The sequence below is a fragment of the Eptesicus fuscus genome, chromosome 22, assembly GCF_027574615.1.
Source record: "Eptesicus fuscus isolate TK198812 chromosome 22, DD_ASM_mEF_20220401, whole genome shotgun sequence".
Taxonomy (NCBI): domain Eukaryota; kingdom Metazoa; phylum Chordata; class Mammalia; order Chiroptera; family Vespertilionidae; genus Eptesicus; species Eptesicus fuscus.
In genome coordinates, this window is record NC_072494.1 from 23,837,215 (window position 1) to 23,854,340 (window position 17,126).

General features: G+C 40.7%; 1 protein-coding gene and 1 long non-coding RNA gene across 3 annotated transcripts in view; one reads left to right on the top strand and one right to left on the bottom strand.

Moving 5' to 3' along the window:
• Window positions 1–5,153: 5,153 nt before the first annotated feature.
• LOC114233095 (uncharacterized) lies at window positions 5,154–10,335 on the bottom strand. Of its 2 annotated transcripts, none has more exons than XR_003619238.2 (4): window positions 10,255–10,335; window positions 9,640–9,732; window positions 8,835–8,923; window positions 5,154–5,231 (listed from the first exon to the last, which is right to left on the bottom strand). It is a non-coding gene; the product is annotated as an uncharacterized LOC114233095 (long non-coding RNA). The 2 variants fall into 2 exon arrangements; XR_003619239.2 differs by having other exon boundaries at window positions 9,439–9,732.
• Window positions 10,336–11,135: 800 nt separating this feature from the next.
• Window positions 11,136–17,126, top strand: part of KIAA1614 (KIAA1614 ortholog) — a 35,481-nt gene continuing 29,490 nt past the window's right edge. Inside the window, exons 1-2 of the mRNA XM_028152120.2 lie at window positions 11,136–11,229; window positions 15,628–15,684. The gene's annotated coding sequence lies outside the window, so the exon portion shown is untranslated. The remainder of the gene's footprint in view (window positions 11,230–15,627; window positions 15,685–17,126) is intronic.

Genomic DNA, 17,126 nt, shown 5'->3' on the forward strand with positions numbered 1-17,126 from the left:
AACAGTTTCTTTTTAAAGTAGTTTCTTCCATCTTGATTCTGAGAATGTTCCCTTTCTGAATCAAAATACTTTTTTCTTCTGAAAAATCATACAGCTTTGTGGTTTTTATTCCTTTTTTGTGTTTTGCCAAGCATATTTCTTGTCCCAAAACTGAAGAAGAAAAGTTTAATTATTGATTTTTCTTAGTTTAGATAAATTGAATCATTTATAGTAATTAGTGATAACGAGTTAGTGCCCCATAATAAATTAAAGGTTGCATTATTTTTTCCTAACTATTGTTTTTGTACTTTAAAACTGTGGGGGAAATATCACTGGTCTGTCAAGAAATAACAGTAATTAATACTGAATTATATAGATAAGTCCAGTGGACCAGTCATTTCTTGTACAAATAAAATTGGTGGTACTAATGTGTATCCAGAGCAATTTGAATTATCAACTCCATTCTCTATTAGCAATTTGAATGATCAACTCCATTCTCTATATAATGACACACATAAAATCTTACAGGTGACTTTTGGCATATGAACTCCTCAGTGTGTCCTATGGCCAATTTGGTGTTTATTCAACTATTATGATTTTAGGCCCTAATCAGTATTATCTATTCATAGATAATATAATGTTAGAATGTATTTCTTTTCTGATGTATTTGTCCTACTAGCATAGTCTGTTCAAAAATGATAAGGCTTATGTAATTTCAGCTTACCATGACAGATGCTTAAATATATATTTAAACACACGCACAGCTTTATGTTTCTCCTAAAGCTGTAAAGAGAAAAGAGGGCTTTTCCTCATCAAGAGGAAGCAGTTTGGGAGACAGAATATACATTTAATTTTTTTCCTCCAAAAAAGGCAGAGTGTATTTTTTTTTCTCCTCAGTTTTATATGTTCTAGCAGTTGGGAATGCTATGTGCAACCTGAAATTTTAATGGAGACTTCTGTGCACTGAAACTCTCAGTAGGACTCTTAGGAAATGAATATTACAGAGTCATATGAAAGGAACAGCAGTCTAACCAAAGGTAAACTTGCATCTGATTTTAGGTTTAGAAATTCTAGTTTCATTTTATTTGACAAGTGTGCAATTTATAATATCAGTTAAAATACTCCCCAAAGGACTGTAAAGGAAATATAAGTAAAAGAATAAAGTTCATTTTTCATTTTATGATAGATAGTACGGAAAGCATTGATGTGTATAGAGAAACTAGAAGATAAAGTGGCTTATTTTCTATGCACAAATATGCACCTTTATTTAAGGCTGCCTATACCATTAAAATGGAGTAATTATTTCATATCATGCAGAGCGACAACAAAATAATCAAAGGTTAAGTCATTAATTAGGTTAAAATGGTTATTTTTAAGATTGGAAAGAAGTTGAAAACCCATGTGCAACTTTCTTTTCCAGCATCTACCATTTTTCTCCTTAAGAAAGCTGTTTAACTTCAGATTCAAAAGCAGTGATGTGAGGAGAACGCCAGTCACCTCAGCAGTAACCTATATGGACCCTTAAAGAAGGAAAATGGGACTCAGCCCTTAGGATCTATGACTTCCCAATATTCTCAACAGGAGAGTTCTAAGAAATTATCTGAGATTTTACTAGAGGTAAAATCCACCATGGTTTGACCAAAGTACATTCATGATCACTAGAGAAAGTTCATCCTTTCTTACCAGGTAAAAGAAGAAAGTAATCTTATTACTGAGTCCTACAGGCATCAGATTAACATATAGTTGAAGAGAAATCAAATAATTGTGGAGATAGCAGAAAAGAGCAAGAAGATATTGGAGCTTGGGAGCAGATGCAGGGCGGTTAGGAAGGTAGGTGAGCTCCATTGCACAGAGGTGATGCTGTCTCTCCTTTCAGTGGTCATGTTGCTGCCAAAGACCGGCCTTTATTTTCCTGTCATCTTTGTCCATTACTAGGCATTATTCAAGAAATAGTTCTTTATGCCCAAATGTCATTTTTCAAGCAGTGACTGGAAAAATGTCTTAGGCTAAGGAAAATAATTTAGAAAATAACTCTATCCCTGGCATTATTTTATTCAAAAACTTAGAATTCTCTGAAATTATTGCACTTTATTTGGTAAACAAATTTCAGATTATTGTTTTTTTATCGTTTGCATAATATTTGCTTTTTTTAAGACATAAGTACTTCTTGCTATATAACATTTAAACTTTTAAAATTAAGATAGCTGCTCAGATTTCAGAAATAATCATGTTGAGTCTCTGGCTTTCTCAACTACAAAATCACCATGCTTTTCTCAAATCTAATAAAAAAGCCAATATCATTACACATAAGATCTATAGTCACTAGGTTAAGACAAAGTTCTAGTAGAACTTTGGGAAAAAGATAAAGAATAAATCCAATTTATCAGCCAGCTTAGTTCATTTTCTTTTTATGATTCATCTAAATTTTGTTTTTTACTTGTGATAAGTAACTGAAGCAAAGAGAGTTTAGGTGAGATTTTATAAATTACTTAAGCATACATGTCTGCATTTGAGGTATCAGCTTGATAGTAAATTTTAAAATCTAAGTGTCTGAATTGAATTTCAAACTAAACAATGTCAGAGCACAGTGGTAATATAGGATAGAGTTGATTATGTTAGAGCATAAGAAATTTGTGCTGATCTGTGCTACACACTAATAATTTTATGAGCACAAAACCACATTCCATCCAACAAATATGAAAAAGTAAAAGTATCTCATCAGATTTGGAAGAGCTTAATATAAGCTCTGTGAGAATTTTGCCTGGGAATGGAATGGAATTTTGTCTGCTAATTGGTATGGCTCATAATGCCTTTCTTGTATGAATTGGCAAAACTCTTGATATTGAGTTGCCCCTTAAAAACAATCTTCCGGGATGTATTGGCTTATTTAAAACCAGGAAAGAGAAAGTGAGAGGGACAAGATGAGTTTCCTTGAGGAGAATCATAGTAATTTTCATCTAATGTATGTTCTTTGTAGCAGACCTTTGGTTTATTTTATTAAAGCCACCTTCAGATTTTGGGGGCAGGAGCTGGGTTTGATTTTTTTTTTTTTTTTATGGTGCCATTCAACCTGAGGACAATCAAATAACCAATTGTTTGCCTTGGATTTAGTGTCTGCTAATTACACAATCTCATCTATATACCTTCAAACCATTTACTTGATAAAACTTCCACCGTATTACCTTAGTTCTTCCTATGCCCTTTCCTCTGAACCACCTCCAATCAGAGGGAAGACTTACAAACAGAAAGATGTAGAGTTCTAAGAAAGAGCAGGATTCCATCTCACTGTCCCTTTATCATAATCTCTGAAATCCTTACCCATACTTCCCTGATTGTCCTGTAGCAAACAACACCAGCATGGTGGGAATAATCAGAAAGTTTGTGGGGAATCTTGAAAGAGTAATTGATCATGACATTGTTATTCTTTTGAACTGTAAAATTGTGAGCCACTCACATTTGCAAAAAAGAGCAGAACTCTTAAGCTTTATCATATTGTGAAGCTTAATTTCTTGCTATTTTTCAGATTAGCATAGAAGCTTGTATCAATGAAGAGTATTTAGGAGGGGAATAAGGTGAAATGTATGTTTTTTTCAAATCCTCTCACTCTACTCATGTTTCCTTTCACCCCATACCACATTGTGTTGGTCAAATGATGCTATTCTATAAAACCCTGAGCTATAGTTGTCAAAAGTAACTATGAAATGTGATTAGTCCTCTGTGGGTGCTTCTTTCCTTTTTTCTCCCTTTCTTACTCTCTCCACTCTGGTAAATGAAAAAGGTGACATCAAAGAATTGATGCTTGCTTGGACTCATGTTGTATCTGTGAATATGGTATTAGCTGTCTCCTTTTTCCTTCTTAAATGGATAGAATTCTTATGAAGTGTGGAGTTCCCTTCTTGATAAGTAGGTAAAATGCACAATGCGGTACTGTTTTATAGTTTCTAGATGGTTGTATAAAGCAAAAAGTTATTGTGGTTATGTGTTTTTAAAAGAAAATAAGTGGTTGGTTATAAAACTCTGTCCCTTTTTTTCATTATTACAAGCTCTCTCTGTTTTCCAACAGTTTTCTGACTCCTTTGTCACTGGCGAATGGTTTGTGTGATTGTGTTTTTCTCTGAGTTTCTTGGATTCCTGAACATGATTCCTCTTTGGACTACCTTGTAAAAGGGTTTAGCTCAAACATTTTGACTCTTAATAATCTTAAATGAACTTTTTTCTTTAGATGATATATGAAGTGTGACATTAAACTAATGGGATTGATTCAAAGAATCTGAAGTATTAGGTGAAATAACATGTTCAATTGTATTTTGGAGAGCTGGACACCTATTATCACTATATATCTATGCCCTGTGTGGGAACATAGAACTTTCTATATAATTCCGGGATTACTTACCAGTTTTCATATCTGTCTATCTAGGAAAAATTCTGAAATTAACTAACCCTAAAATGAATATATTCAAAATGCAAAAAGAAAAATATTTTATTGACTAAAGCATAAAAGCCTTTTTATTTTAATACCACAATCTCTATTCTTACTATATTTCTGTGTAGGCTAAACCAGAATGTGATAATGTGGAGTTTTCAGATTAAATTCAAGATAAATTGTGAATGTATATGAATCACTGGATGCTTAATACCCCTTTCTACAATTTGATGATAATGATACATGCTCAACATTTATGTGCATATAGCATTTTACATTTTTCAAACTAAGCATCTTGGATATGTGGGTTAACAAGTCCTCTCAATTTGTAGATGAACAGACAAAGACCTAGACCAGCTGAGAGTACAATCACAGATTATTCGCAGAGGCCACTCTCCATTTATCTATCTTAGACATATCCAGAATCCTTGAACTGTGTTTAGTGACCTTTGTCTCCATATGGACAATTTTGATTAGATCATTTAAGTTTATGAGAATAGTAATGACTTAACTTTATACTTTTTGATTTACTTCTTTTTCTAGTTTCTCACCATATCCTAAGGAAATTAAGGCGTTTTGAATTTTTAAAAATTAATTTAGTATGTGTTTATTTAATTCCTATCCTATAGTTTTATGGAGACAAGCAGGGAAAGTTGATAAAATTATTTCTAAACAACTTACCTAAAACCACATGCCAAAAAAGCCAAACTGTCTTGTTACTAGGTATCCACCCCAGGGTAAGCTGAATTTTCTATCTCAAGTTAAAGACTCCTCTTCACTCCTTCCCGGATAGATATTATCCTGGTTGTTTTGTGTGTTTTTTTAATTCCTTTTAAAAATAAAAGTATTAAATCTGTCAAGATTTATTTCTTCAGAAATTTCTAGTGCTAGAAAACTGTCCTTACAATTCATCTTATAATTAACTTGTTAGATATGTCTTATCTGAATGGATATACTTCTTTTTTAAGTATATACTTTTTAAAGTATACTGGGAACAGCTTCCCACACAGGAAACATTTAAATTATATAACTAAGCAATACATTAGCATCAAAGTTCAACTATTGTTTACCTTTTAAAACAAAGTTTCCCCCAAATATTAACATATTTATATTGACTATATAGCTGAGTGATAATGAGAATGATATATCATTTTGCCTTGTTCCAACTACAGCAGCCCCATGGCTGCTTTTCTGCATAAGTTCATAGACTAACCAATGTTAATATATGATTTTTGGTAGTAGATTTACTATGCTTTTCTACTTTGTTATGGTAAGTTTGTAAGGTAAGGAGAAAACCATCTAACTCAAGAGAAACAAGCAGGTAATAAGAGAATACAGAAGAAGGGTATTAATATTAACTCCCAAATTCTTTGCCACTTCATTAAATTTAAAAATTAGTATAGATTGTGAGAAGTAAACAGAAATTTGCTTATTTGTGGCTTCTTAAACACTGCCTTCTGACTAGATCAGTCAGTAAAATTAAAAAATTCAGTTAATCAGGGCTTCTGTATCCCTTTGAGGAAGTATCAAAGATAATTCAGAAATATCAGTTCACCAAGAATTATTCCTGTCAACATTTTTCTGCACTTCCATGGATTTATTTATTTATGAGAGAGGAAGGCAGAGAAAGAGACATGTATTTGTTGTTCCACTTATGTATTCATTGGTTGATTCTTGTATGTGCCCTGACCGGGGATCGAACCCACAACCTTAGTGTAGCAGGATGGCACTCTAACCAACTGAGCTACCCACCAGGGCCTCAAAAACTTTAAGCCCCTCCATGGCAGCCCTAGTCAAAAGATTTGCTGAGTAGGGTGTATGCCCTCCTGCCAATTATTGTGTCCATGAAGACATACCCTTGTTTCCTTATGTGGCAATGCCCCAATCTCTACTAGTCTGGAACTCTAGTAGTAGTATAATTCAGGGAAGAAGAGATAATTTTTTCCAAATGTGCTTTGTTGTCATCAGGAAGTCACACAAAATCATATTTGCTAAAAATATTTGAACATAAGTAATAGGGGCTTAATAAATATTTGTTCAATTGAAAGTAACTTCTAGAGCCTATATCAGATGAGCTGCCAAGTAAATGTAGGGAGTAATTGGCTTTTTTGATTACCACAGAGGCTGTGCCTCTTAAGAATGCTTTCTCACTGGCTTACTGGTCAATCTCCTCACTTTGATCCTGTGTGGAAACTTTATTCTGATGCTCCCTCCTGATAATTAGCTGATGCTTCTTCATCCTGTGGACTTTCTGTTCTATCTCACAAGAGCAGGTCCCTCCAGGGCAGAGCAGTCACAGCTTACCCTCATTGCCTACTACAGGCAAGGCACTTCTCACGTCAGAGTACATTGTGTAGCGTTAGTTCCATTTATAGAGGAGAAAACCAGTGTTAAGTGACTGGCCGTGGATACTGCAGTAATTACTGAACCTAGGATTAGCACTGAGTTCTGACTATAGCCCGCATTCACTCTCCTTAAAGAAAAACGGGGCCAAAAGGGATTTTACCTAGTTGGCAGTCAAAACTAGAAAGTCGCTTATGAATTATTGCTTCTTTTGAAATCTATGTTTGGTCAAGATCAGAATACAACCATTTGCAAGAAAATCAAAGAACATCCTTCCCCCCATTCCCCCCCCCCCCCCACACACACACACAATCATAGGCTCCTCAGCAAGCTGGGTCCCACTGATTGCTGCTTTCTGGGAATTTGTTTTCTGCCCCTCCAGGGAAGACAGCTCTTAGGATTTTTTGAAAACTAAATAGTAACAACAAATTAGCTCTCTAATTGACTGCTTTTCACAGGAGTCCTCTCTCTTGAGCCAACCACCTCCCTTCCCTTCCTTCCAATTGTTAAAAGTCCTCATTGGTGATGAATTGGGATGGTATAGTAGAGGAAGACATGTACTTGCAATGTATCAGGTATTTGAGATTTAAAGAGGAGAGCATAACTATAGAACAATGAGATTGGATGGCTATTGCTCAGTGCTGTTGATGCCAACAGAAGAATAATGAACAGCTGAGGACAATTGAAAGCCAGATGTGGAACCAGAGGGCCTCTGCATACAAAGAAGCTCTCATCTCCTAGTATAGGAAGGAGGAGGAAGTGAGGACCAAGCCCAGGACTTGATAGAGTAGCAGAATTTCAAAGATAGTGAAACACCCAACCAAGGCAGGTCTGTTATGCAAGGTTAGATCCCTTAATTGGGAAAATCTGACACATCAAATACAACATCTGGTTGAATCCCCTACCCCAAAGATTTTTACTCCCCATCCCCTTCCATCCATGATGGGGGACATTAAAGAGGCTTCTCTTGTGCAAGACAACATGTGCACCAGTTAGGATCCTCCATGTCTCAGCTGGGAACCTGGTAGACTTGCGAAGGGAGGATAGGGGCTGTACTCTAAAGGAGCCATGAGGTAAGAGTCAGCATGTACTGATAGGAGCTGGAGGAGATCCTGGGGTGCTTCAAGAAAGGCCTGACTAGAGAAGAATTGTTTACTGGAAAGTGCTCCCCAAGATACTACTAAGGATTTCAGGAGTTGGAGAAACTTGCTCCTAGAAACATGGAAAAAAATGATGGCAATGACCCAAGTTGTACTTCTCAGATTATACTAGTAGAAGGAACTATATTGTCAGGAGGCTGAGGGCAGTTGCCCCAATAAAAGTTGCTGTCACTTGTCCAATGTTGAAACCTAAGCCAGTTTTTAGACCCAGACTATTGACAAGAGAAGTGGCTGCTGGGACTGTAGGAGGAAGAGCATTGCAATAATGGCAAGTATACACAGTAATGATTCTCCTAGATCTTTCCCACAAGCACTTAATGGTTATTTACTCAGGTAACTATGCACCTGACAGAAGAGAACGCAGAGATATTTTGAGGACTGTTGGACATAGGGCTTGAGTTGTCATCGATGCCAAAGACCTGAATCATCTTGGCTCCTATGGTAGATTTGGGTCCTATGGTAGTCTGATAATAAATGTCCTGACCAATATCTAGTTTACAGAAATTCTCAGTACCCATGGACCTGCCCAGTGGTCAGTTACCAGTCCTCAAATATATATTTGTTAGGACCTATTTGGCAGCTGACCAAACTCCAAATTGCATCCTTTCTCTGCAAAATAAGAAAAGCCAAGTGGAAGTCTAAAATTAACCCTCCCTGTAGACATAAATGGGGAGAGATGGGAATAGATGATTGCCACATTTTATCTGTCCTCCTCTTAATCCTTGTTTGTTTAACCAATCTGATTCCTGGAGAAACTAGATGGATTAGGAAGAGTCATTGCAGACCATCACACACACACTCAAGTATAACCCCAGTCTCAGGCACAGTGCCAAATGTGGTATCGTCATTAGATCAGATCAGTGCCACCTCAAGTATATGGTATTTAGCTATTGATTTGGTGAGTAACAGGTGGCTAGCACGATAGAGACCTTTATAAGATGTGTGTTCCAGAGGATTGGAGCCTCCCGTTGGCTTGCAGTAGGCTGCCTTCTCTCTGTGTCTTTACATGAGCTTTTCTCTGTGGATGCATCAAAAGATAACTTTTAAAAGGGCATATTAATCATGCCTCTCATATAGCTATAAAACGAACACATATCAGGAATTCTATTTTTCATTAATTGAGACAATCAGTAAAATGTTGCAACCTGTTCAAAAGAGAATCCAAAACACACATATATAAGACATCTGGAATGCTGAGAAAATGCAAAATCATCAAAACTGGTCAATATTCATGAGGCAGTTCCATCAAATAAATCATTGGCAATTCTATGAACAAAAATCATTTTAATTTCTAACACTTATTCTACAACTTAGAGAATTGTGAAATACCCAGATACTAGTCTGGAAGGAAGCACTAGAGACAATACACCCAATAATCTTTTTGGTCCATATCTAAGTCTTTCATGTTTCTCCCTGCATTTTAATTAATGGCTAACTCCTCCACCCCAAATATGCATTTATTTAACAGGGCACATAATTTTTAAAAACAGTGAAATGCTTTTGTTCTCTACCCTAAAGAAAAAAAAAACAAACCTTTTCAGCTTTAGTCAGCTAATGCCAACAGCCTGATTTAGGTCCTGAGGCAGATGGAATCCACCTAATTTCTCTTGTTACTTCTAAATCTTCACAGAAATGACCCGACTCTTGGCAAGTGATGTTAGCAGTATCGATGTTAGCAATATCTTTTTGTCTTAGATATGGAAGAAAGAAAAATCTAACCCCCTTTTTGATTACCTGTAGGGTTCTACCAACCATGATTTTCACAATTGCTGTCCTGGAGGCAGAGACAAGTCTTGGCTCAGCTCCCAAGGCTACTGCAAAATGGAGCTGGACATTGGGGAAGAGAAGGGGCAAAAAGGGAGTAGGAAACTAGAGAGGTGAGCAACATCTTAGAGGTACTAGTAAACAGCCATAAACCACACGGGACCTTTTCAGATGTGGCTGCTCATGAAGGGGTGAAAATGGGGCACAATGCGGTGGGACTTTTCACATATAAAATCAGAGCTCACGTGGTTGAAAATCCTCAGACATTGGCACTCAGAGGCTTTCTAAGAAGTTGTAAAGAATCCACTTTGGCCATATCCATGAGCCCACTGGCCTCCTGGGGACTCTGAGGTCTCTGTTCTCAGCTCATAGAGAGGTGGCACTCTATACCCTGTCTCAGCCAGCTGAAACCCTTCCCCAGTATGCTCTGAAAAGAGCCACTTTGTCACAGCCACTTCGCCATTAAACACATACTTCTCCACACACCCTGGATGTACCCCAGAGGCTACTTGGGGCAGCATCTGCCCATGGAACACTCTAACCTCCCCCGGATCCAATCCACCTCTTCACGCTCCGCTATCATACTTTTAAACTGGCTTTGGACCCAACTTCTTGAGTCAGTAGCTTCTTATCCTTTTATTACTGGCTGATCCTTTTATTAGTTCCATGTACCCTAAGTTTGTAAAGATATTGTCCAACAAACCAACCATATTTATTGCATAATAATCCTCGTCCCCATGGCAACTGATGTCAAACTGAGTTGATAACAATACCAGTCAAATGCAAAGACATTTCTCAGGGTAAATGTATAATTTCCATTAGACTTCTTTAAATATTAGAAATAGTTTATGCTCCCCTCCTCATTAGGTGTCTGGGGACCACAGGTTGGGAAACTTCTATTCTAAGGGCTAATGTTGAGTGAGTGCCAACCAAGTCTTTTTAGTTTTCCCTTTTTACAGATGGGCAAACAAGGCTGCTAGTTTTTAAGGTGAATTGGCTTAATCAAATTGACAAGGAATCAGAGTGGAAACTGACATTTTTAGAAGTCTCCCCTTTTTTGGTCTCATAGCACTAGACTTTCTAAAATAAAATAAAGCTGGGATTGGCTGCCACTTGTCCCGAGGGAGCCTTTTCTGCGTATAGCCTGGACCTTTCGTGGGATCTAGAATTTGGGGTCCATAGCTGCCTGCTCCTCTATGCTGGGTTGAGACACCTAGGCTATCTCAGAAGGAATAAACCTGAGAGGTTATTAGGACCAGGTTATCCTAAAGTGTACCCCAAAGGGAAACGGCTTCTGCGGCCAGTTACCTCTGAGAAAGGCAGGATTAAACAAAAGTAAACTGGGTTCGTTTTATCTTGTTTTCACTTCAGGACTTCCATGAGCCTTTGAAATGGCCTTGAGCCTAAAGATCTGCCAGGAGGACGAGATGACATACATTATCTGCCCAAACTTTCTGGACCTGAATTCTCTTTTTCATAGGAGACCTATTAATACGTCATGGACCCTGAGGTTCTGAGGAATTTATTTTGGGACCTGTTAGTCCAGTCCAGCATTTCCAGGTGAGGAACTGACCAGCACTTGGTCCCACAAGTAGATGGAGCCTACCCAGAGCTGAGTCCCAGCTGCCAGAGTCTAATCCTGGACTTTTCGAATTTGGATCTTTCCCTCCATCCCTCGCCCACCATGTACCTCAATTTAATCCAGGAAAAAACTTCCCATGCACTGCAGAAGTGGAAGGAATTCTGCTCAGAGAGGCTGCTTCTGAGGTTCATTTGTGTCCTCAGCAAAGCCTCCCCGGTGGTGGGGGCAGGAGGGAACAGGGAGGCTGGAGCCCCCACAGGAAAAGGCATTGCACAGCCTGGTGGTTAGAGAGGGCTTCGCTCCGGAAGGCCCCAGAGAGTGGTCGATCTGAGGAGCTACATTATCTGGAAAGCCTGAGGGCAGCTTCCACATAGGCAAAAGCAGGCTCCCCTGGACCCTGAAGACTGGCCTTCTTGGTGTCCCTACAAGCCCACATCTCATGGTGTAAGCTAGCTGGAGACTGCTGGTGAGAGCTCTCAGGTGTCTGTCCCCACTGTGGCCTGGGACGATGTCTCCAGGAGAAAGAGGATGCAACTGCTCTTCAGAGCTTGTCAAGCTCATCCCCAGCCAGAAGCGAGGAGTCTGCAGGGCTCCACGCTGACTTCCCCACTTGCTTGAGGCAGTGTGTTCAAAGGCTGCCGACAGCAAAATAAACTGACACTGGACTCTCTTTCCAGAGTAGTCTCAGGCACTCAGTCCAGAGAAAGGACACAAAAAAGATAGAAAATGAAGAGCTTGGGCTTTCCAATGCAATAGCACTACCTTGCAGGTGGCCAAGATGTGCTGTCTTTCCCCTCTGCCCAAAGCAGCTTCTGAGACTCTGGGGAGACCCTCCCCCATCCAACACTGAGCCATTCCACTTCGCCAGGTTAGACCTCCACTCACACAGTTAGACCTTCCTCCCTCCCTCCCTGCCTGCCACCAAAAGTGTGTGTGTGTGTGTGTGTGTATGTGTGTGTGTGTGTGTGTGTATGAGAGAGAGAGAGAGAGAGCGCGCGAGCGAGCGCAACTGTCCTCCATGCCTGAGGTGGCACTAGTGCGTGCCCCCCCCCCCCCCCCCGCCCCAGGTGCAAGCCTTGTTTCCCTTTGGGCATTAATGGGGTTGGAGAGGCTCTGACTTGAGAGGGAAGCATTCCTAGAGGGCACCCACCTGAGAGCCGCGGTCCGGTGGGGCCATGTGTGGGACTTTCTCTGGAAGGTTAGTCCCTGCTATAACTCAGCCAGAAATGTGGTTGCTAGGCCTGGAGCAGGGCTGGGGGCTGGGTCACTCAACCAGCCTTGTAACTGTGGGCAGATTCCTAGGCCTCCTTGAGTCTTACTTAGCTTCTTCCTCTGCAAAATCTGACTTGCAGGGTTGTTGGGGGCATTAAAGAATAGGAGCTGCTGCTCTAACGCACATGCTGGTATCTGCCTTTCACAGAAAGAAGGACAGTGTGAGGCAGATGGCAGTGTTTAACCTCTGTTCCTGCAGATGTAGGCGAGGAGAGCTATGGGAAGGCATGTTCACAACCCAGGATCCCAGCACATCCATCCTGAGTGAAAACCTCCTTAGAGAGTTTCTTTAACAAGTAAAATGCATTTCCACAGTCCTCATTACCAGTCTCTCACTTGATCAAGCTTATACCCAGAACTCAACCAAATTAAATGCTTGGGTTTTTCATAGTAAACAATCATATGATCTACAAAGTATAATGACTTTATATTCCTTTAAAATAACTATATATCATAATTATACTCATTTTAAATAATTATACATTACAGAACTTATAGACCATTGTTAAATGAATGTGGTTATGCAAAGCATTCTTATTCAGTCCCTAATTTTGGTAGGACCACCCTGAGGTTTCATCAGCCTCTACTTCTGTGTGCATTGTTGAATTTTGTTAACTACCTTTTTAGCTTCCATTGAAATCATTGTAATTTTTTAAAAATATGTTTTTATTGAATTTTTAGAGAGAAAAGGGGAGGGATAGAGAAGTAGAAACATAGATGAGAAACGTCAATCTGCTGCCTCCCGCATGCCCCCTACTGGGGACAGAGCCCACAACCAGGGCTTGTGCCCTGATAGGGAATCGAATCCTGATCTCCTGTTCATGGGTTGATGCTCAACCACTGAGCAACACTGGCTGGGCGAAGTCATTTTTAATCGAACAATTGGTATGAGGACTATACTAATATATTTTTTCATAGTTTCTCATATGTCTTAAGCAAATCATTAATATAGTACCAAGCACTTTCTGTTTTTTCTCGAGATCAAAAATTGTCACAAACATGACTTTAGGGTTCAGTCACCCTTCAATATCTTTCTCCCTGAATCAGTTCTCATTTTGTGGACAAGAAAATTGACTTGGCTAAGATACAGTGATTATAGATAGGTCAAAGTCAGGTGTCCTGTTGATGATAGCCTCCCATGGCAGGCATGGTGGAGTAGAAGGGACAGTATTAAAATATTTCCCCAATTTCAATCATTTCCCAATGATTAGGATTATGAACTTAAAAGCTGCAGTTTGGGACCAAATTTTTAGGAAAGTCAGGGTGGATACAGGGTGAGTGGGCATCATCAAAGGCAGTAAAGTCTGGAGGCCATATTTCTAGGGAAAGTCCCTGTCCCATCCTAGTGGCTCTCTGCCCGCCTGCCAGCCTCGGGGAGCAGTGCAGGCTGACCTTGACCAGGTAAGAACCCCATTTCTGTTTTCCTTGGGACTTAGTCAATTCAGGTAGATACGGCATAAGAGAGCATGGCATACATGTGTTTATATGTGTGTGTTGGAGTGTGCAGAGAGGCACAACGAGGAACTAAGGTGGCTGCTCTCTGGATGTGCCTGTTGTCATGTTGCCTGACTATATGTATCTCCAGTGTCCTCTCCCAGCCTGTTCTGCATGCTTCTCTCTCATTATCTTCTCCTCTCCCTGCCCCCATCCATTTCTTCTTCTGAAAGCTATTTTATCTCCAAATTTCCAGTCTCACTCAAAATTGAAGTGACAGTCCACACTGCTATCTGTGATCAGTTTTGGGAAGAAGGAAGAGGGTCAGGGGAAAGGAGGCCTGGGCACCAGGTGTAAATAGGAGTCAGTTAGGAAGCCTGGGTGCTGTCCTGGCCCTAACAGTAACTGACTTCTCACAGGCCCTTGTGCAGGACCAGTCATACTGAGTGAATGAGCCAAATCCTTTGGAAATGGCCTAGATCCTCTTAGCAAGCAATGCCCCCTTCTTCTCCTCTTAGGCATTCTAACCTGATAGGGATTTTTTTTTCTCTTCCATGTAACCATCTGGCATTTAGTCAATACTGTTCATGTGGTCAGGCACATGTTAGGGACCAAGGACAAAGAAGATAAGGAACAGGCAACGCTCTGTGAAGTATTAGATGTTGACAACTGAGTGTGAGAAGTGCTCTGGCAGGAGCAAGCCCAGGGTACTCTAACCTAGGTCAGGAGGACTGTGGAAGGCTTGGGGGAAGGCTTCCCTGAGGAGGAGAAATTGGTGTGTGTGTGTGTGTGTGTGTGTGTGTGTGTGTGTAGTGAAGCAGGGTGTTTCAGGCTGAAGGAAAGCCTGGGTAAAGAAAGGCAAGGAGCCATGAATCAGTGTGGCAGTCGAGGGAACTGGAAGCAATTCCATGTGGAGGGCACGCAGGATAGGCTGCTGGGGTGGTGAGAGCTGAGGCAGGAGGGACCATGCACTGTGTAAAGGGGTTTGAGTTTTAACCCCAGGACTTGTGCTTCTCAAAACTGACTGGGCCTCAGCCTCACCTGGGCAATATATTAGAAATCAGATTCCTGGGCCTTACTCCAACCTAAGGAATCATAATCACCCTGGGTGAGGCCAGTGTCCCAGGAGAGTCTCTGCACAGGCACAGATCAAATCAGGCCTTGGGAAGTCGTGGGAGGGCTCTAAGCAGGGGGGAGGCAGGTGCATGGGAGACAGACCCTTTTCAGGGTCTATACTGAAAAGAAATCGTGAGGCCTGAGTAAAGACCCAGGGCAGAGAGCAGTGTCCCCATTGGGTGCTCCTCAGACCACATGCCCTATGATCAAGAAAGGAGCAACCAGAAAATGCAGGTTTCCAGTTGGACAAGCTCCATCAGGCAGTACAGCAGGGGAATGGCAGAGGTGTCTCTCCCATCTCACTCTCCCCCCACACACCCACACACCTGACTCGAACAGTGTGACCTTGAAGGACTGTTTCTCACCTATGCCTTCATCCTAAGTGGAACCCCGTTTCCACATTCCACATGGCTCTTCATTCAGGCTGTTGAGAGCATGAGGAAGAGTGAGGCTTGAATTTTTATCCAGACTGAGTGGAAGGTGGGCTTCCCTAGTTCAAATGGAGGAAGAGGGCTATGTGATTGCTACTTACCATGTATTTGTGTTCTTCCTAGATTTCTCTCCAAAAGATGGTAATGAAAACGAAAGAGTCTGGTACATAAGGATATAAGGTAGTTCCCCAGCCCAGAAACATGCTGTGCTAAAGGCGGTAGGCCCAGTGTAGACCACCTTTAAGAGATTTCCACTTCACAGGATGGAGTGTAAATTCCTCTCCTAGCCCCAGAGGCCCTAAACCAGGCCACACCACCCTATGCTGCAGCTTCAGCTCTCCCTGGCCTTTCCCAGTTTCACTTTTACACTTCGTAATACTGAAACCAGGCAGTTTCACACCTCAATGCCTGTGTTTATGCTAATCTCTCCACCTGAAATGCCTTCCACCCACCCTCTGTCTGGCTAATTCCTGCTGATTCTACAAGACCTAGCTCTCTGTGATATTCCCTCCCACCCAACACACACCTCAGTGTGTTCCTGTGAACCGACCGACTCCACTACCCTATGCTACCCTCAATGGGAGCTCTTATACAGAAAGTTTATGGCCTGCCCCTTCCATGCCCCACTTGATCAGAAATGTCTCAAGGACAGGCTTTATGGTATTATATTTTGTCTCCCCCATGCCTGGCACATAGTAGGAGCTCAACAGATATTTACTGAACCAAACAGAATCCAAATGAATGAGAAGTACCTCAGATTCACATGTCTTGGTAATTTGATCACATTCAGAGGATTTGCTTATTGGTGCTTTTAAATATGTGATATTTTAAAGCCTCTGTATAGATGTGACTCTCTGTTCCCCTACATTAAGGGTAAAATAAATTTAATAAGTAACTGAAGGTGTTTATTTGCATCTCAAAAGGTTGGGGGGCAGGTTTCTTTTAAACATTAAGCCTCTGCTGGAACTTTCAGAAACTTGCCTTAGAGATCATTAACTTCTGGGGGAGGTGTGGGGACAGGAGTCATGGAGAAGTTACCTCCAAGAGATTGAGTCCTGAGGTGTCTCTGACAAAGGGAAGCAAGGAAGAAGATCTTGGAGCTGGACAGGATTAGTTTCTTCTCTACTTGCTGTGTGGCCCTGAGCAAATCCCTTAATCTCTCTGTACCCTGATTTCTTTCTTACTAAAGTGGGGGGACCCTATACCCATTTTGCAGAGTTGTTGTAAAGATCCTCTATGGAGTACCTGAGTTCATAGGAGGTCCTGATAATAATGGTATTGTTGTTGTTAGGTTTGACATGGCATTGGGAGGAGAGGGATGATTTCACCTTGAATGGCATGATTAAGGAAGGCAGAAAGGACCCAGAAAGAAAAGGCCGGATCATTATGGCTGGGCTGCATATTTTGACTATTATAGCACTTCCGAAATTTTTTTTGATTTTTTTAAAACTAAAGCTTTCCATGCTGAATGTGCAGAATACTGGCAGCACATACAGTGTGTTTGATGTGAGGGCCTCGTACTCCAGAAGGCCTGCCACTTACTAGCTCTGTGACCTTGGGTGATTTGTCCAAGGTCACAGAGCTAGTAACTCCGTTTCCCCACCTGCAGAAAGGAGATAATA